The sequence below is a fragment of the Nannospalax galili genome, unplaced genomic scaffold, assembly GCF_000622305.1.
Source record: "Nannospalax galili isolate Female #2095 unplaced genomic scaffold, S.galili_v1.0 scaffold2896, whole genome shotgun sequence".
Lineage (NCBI taxonomy): Eukaryota > Metazoa > Chordata > Mammalia > Rodentia > Spalacidae > Nannospalax > Nannospalax galili.
This window is the reverse complement of record NW_008337286.1, coordinates 70,282-74,425: the sequence shown is the minus strand read 5'-3', so window position 1 is coordinate 74,425 and position 4,144 is coordinate 70,282. Positions and strand designations below refer to the sequence as shown.

At 41.8% G+C, this 4,144-nt stretch overlaps 1 pseudogene; it reads left to right on the top strand.

Moving 5' to 3' along the window:
* LOC103733579 overlaps positions 1-298 on the top strand; it is a 2,159-nt pseudogene extending 1,861 nt beyond the window's left edge.
* The last annotated feature ends 3,846 nt before the right edge of the window (positions 299-4,144 follow it).

The window sequence follows — 4,144 nt, the reverse complement described above, 5'->3', positions numbered from 1 at the left end:
CCCCTCCACCGCCTTCATCGTGGCCGCCATCGTGAGGATCCCTTCAGCCACCGGCCGGCTCAAAGCCTTCTCCACCTGCGCAGCCTACCTCACCGTGGTCATCGTGCATTTTGCCTGTGCCTCCATCATCTACCTGTGACCAGACTCTGGAGCCAACCTGGCCCAGGACCGCCCGGTGGCAGTGTTCTACACGGTGGTGACGCCGCTGCTGAACCGTGTGGCTTACATTCTAAGAAACAAGGAGGTAAGGGTGGCCCTGAGGAGGACCCTGGGGAAGAGCTGCAGAGCGTTTGAATAAGAACACTCATGCAGGCATTAAATTATCAAATAATTAATAAAAAATTTGTATTAAAAATAATAACTGGCTTTTCAGTGTCCTCCATATGCATTCCCCTGGTCAGAATTGTTTCCCCCACCTGGAAAACAGGAGACAATCCTATACAAACGAAATAACCTTTGCTATCTTTAGTGCCTGAGCCAATCTAACTGCACTAAAGGAGCCTTTTCTCCTTGTCTTCATTTCCTTGACTTGGTGAGATGCAATGTGGTCTGTGGTCCACCCAAGGTTGGAGAGTGGCAAGAGCAGTTACTAACCAGGAAAGAGCGAACAGCAGCTAAGGCCCAGCTCTGTGGCAGAGAATATGCAAGATTCTCAAAGGTCTAGGTCTTGTTTGTTTCCACTTATGTAAGGTTGTCATTCTTTCAGAATCACACACTTAAATAATACTTTTATTGTTTCTTATTGTTTCAGGGTTTTTTTTTTTTTTTTGAGAGATGGTCTCTGTGACCTGGAACTCACAATGTAGACCAGGCTGACCTTGATCTCACAAAGATTCACCTGCCTCTGCCTCCTGAGTGCTGGGATTAAAGACATGAGCCACCATGCCTGGCTTAAATAGTACTTTTAAAAAGTACCTTTTATGTTAAAAATTTTAAAGTTAGCATGCAAAATAATGGGTTCACCATGGCATTTTCAGACTTATGCATCATTATATTCTGTTCTAGCTCATCCTCTTCCCCCACTGCCCCTTACCCCCATCTTACTAGTTCACTTTCTCCTTCAAAGAGTCCCCTTCTCTTTCATGTCACATGTATTCCATTACCTGCTCTGTTTACCCCCTCCCATAAGATTATCTTCTCCAGGCTGGAGAGATGACCCAGCAGTTTAAGAGCACTTGCTGCTCTTGCAGAGGGCCCAGGTTTGGTTCTCAACATTGTGGTCCAGTTCACAAGTGTTTATAACTCCAGTTCCAGGAGATATGACACCTTCTTCTGGCCTCTGTGGGCACTGCACACATATGGTGCACATATATACACTCAGGCACACACACAGACATAAAAAAGAATTAAAACCAGGAATGGTGTCACAAACCTTTAATCCTAGCACTTGGGAAGCAGAGGCAGGCACATCTCTGTGACTTTGAGGCCAGCCTGGTCTACAGAGTGAGTTCCAGGCCAGCTGGGGCTACAGGGAGACCCTGTCTCAAAAAGACCAAAAAAAAAAATTAAAATAATATTTCTTTTTCTTCTCTCACGGTCTCATTTCTAGTTTCATGATGGCACAACCCCCTCCATATGTACACATACATAAATTTAAACCTAGACTCTATGTGTAAAGGAAAAACATGCAGTGCTTGTCTTTCTGAGCCTGGGTTATTTCACTTAACATAATGATCTCCAGTTTTATCCATTTGACTATAAATGTCATGAATACCATGCAAGAGGTACTTGCATAGTGTCCTCTGTTACCATGAGAACTAGTCTCCAGGGAGGAGGCTTCCAGGTCATTTCCAGCTCTTTTTCTCCAAGTCCTGTGCCCAAAGTATGGCCTGTCTTCAGAAACAGGGTCTTACCTTCAAATTCTGGGCACCAATCAACGGCTGTAGCAATCAATAGCCTTTGTTATTTTGGAAGTCTCTTTGGACTACCCTGACCAACAACTCAAAGGGAGGTTTCTCCTGCCTGGCACTGTGTTTTTGTTATATAGCCTTCAGCTATACCTATACACACACACACACACACACTCTCTATATATATATATCTATGTATATAGATGATAGATGATAGATAGATATATGATAGATAGATAATAGATAGATAGATAGATGATAGATAGATAGATAGATGATAGAGATAGATAGATAGATAGATAGATAGATAGATGATAGATAGATATAGATAGATAGATAGATAGATAGATAGATAGATAGATAGATAGAAAGAATATGTATTTTTCAGTAGGAATTTGAACTAATATATTTCCCCCTGGGTTTTCACTTAACTAAGTGTTATTTATCTCTCCTCCCCAGTTAAAACATCCCTCCCTTCCTCCATTTCCCGTTTGATAACACCTGTCTCCTACTATCCCTCTTTCTTATCCCTCCTTCTTCCCCATTTATCCCCATGGTTCTTGTCCATTTTCCTGGCTCTTGCAGCTACATCAGGATATATAATCAGATCTAAGGATTTGGAGTTCAGATCCACAAATGAAAGAGAACATATATCACTTGTTTTTCTGAGTCTGTGTTAGTTCACTTAGGATAAAAGTTTCTAGTTCTATCCTTTTACCTGCAAAATTCATGATTTTGTGGGGTTTTTTTCTGCCAAATAGAATTCCATTGTGAAATGTACCACATTTTCATTATCCATTCATCAGTTGAGGGGCATTTAGGTTGTTTCTATTTATTTTTTTAAATTTTATTTATTATTTTTATTTATTTTCTATGTATATGAGTACACTGCCTCCATGTATGTAGTGCACCCGTGTTGTTCAGTACCCATGGAAGTCAGGAGATGGTGTTGGATCTCCTGGAACTGGGGTTATGGATGGTTGTTAACTACCATGTGGGTGCTGGGAATCGAACCTGGTCTTCTGTAAGATCAGCCAGTGCTCTTGTCTGCTGAGCCATCTCTCCAGTCCCTGCTTTAATTTCTTAGCTGTTGTAGAAAGAATAACAACAAACATGGCTGCTCAAGTATCTGTGCAGTAGGATGAGTCCTTTGGGTATAAGTGGTGTAACTGGATCAAATGGTAGATTTATTTTTAATTTTTTAAAGAATTCTCTGTACTGATTTCCACAGTCGTTGCACCAGTTTACAATCCCACCAACAGTGGATGAGGGTTCCCCTTCCCTGAATTCATGTCAGCATTTGGTGTCATTTGTTTCTTGATCTTAGCCATTCTGACTGGGGTTAGATGAAATCTTAAATTAACTTTGATTTGCATGTCCATAATTGTTCTTTTCTTCTTCTTCTTCTTCTTTTCTTTTTTTTTTTTTGGTCTTTTTGAGACAGCCCTAGCTGACCTGGAACTTACTATGTAGACCAGGCTGGCCTCAAACTCACAGAGATCCACCTGACTCTGCCTCCCAAGTGCTGACTCTATCTTCTTCTTCTTCTTCTTCTTCTTCTTCTTCTTCTTCTTCTTCTTCTTCTTCTTCTTCTTCTTTTTCTTCTTCTTCCTCTTCCTCTTCTTTCCTTCTTCTTCTTCTTCTTCTTCTTCTTTCTTCTTTCTTCTTCTTCTTCTTCTTCTTCTTTCTTCTTTCTTCTTCTTCTTCTTCTTCTTCTTCTTCTTCTTCTTCTTCTTTTTTTTAAAAAAAGATTTTATTCATTTTATGTTCGAAATGTCTGCATGTATGTAAGTGCACCATGTGTGTACCTGGTGCCAGGAGGCCAGAAGAGGGCTTCAGATCCCCTGGAACTGAGTTAAGGATGGGTGTTAGCTTCCATGTGGTGCTGGGGACTGAACCCAGGTCTCCTAGAAGAGTAGTAAGTGCTCTTAACTGCTGACCCATCTCTCTAGCCCCAAGTTCATGTAATTTCTAGAGATTTTTTTTCAGTACTGATTTGTGTCTGTGTGTGGGCATGGAGGTTTGAATGAAAGTGTCCCCCATAGGCTCTAAGTATCTGAATACTTTGTCCCCAGGTGGTGGTGCTGTTTTGGAAGGTTTGGGAGGTGTGGCCTTGTTGGGGGGCATACTGAGTGTTTGAGTTCATAGCCCTGCCCCACTTTCCAGTTTTCCCTGTCTGCTTCCTGTGCCTGCTTGTGGATGTGAGCGCTCAGCTTTCTGCTCTGGTTGCCTCCTGCCATGCCTCCCCTACTCTTCTATAATCCCAGAACCCCCACACTTCTATAGTCCCAAAC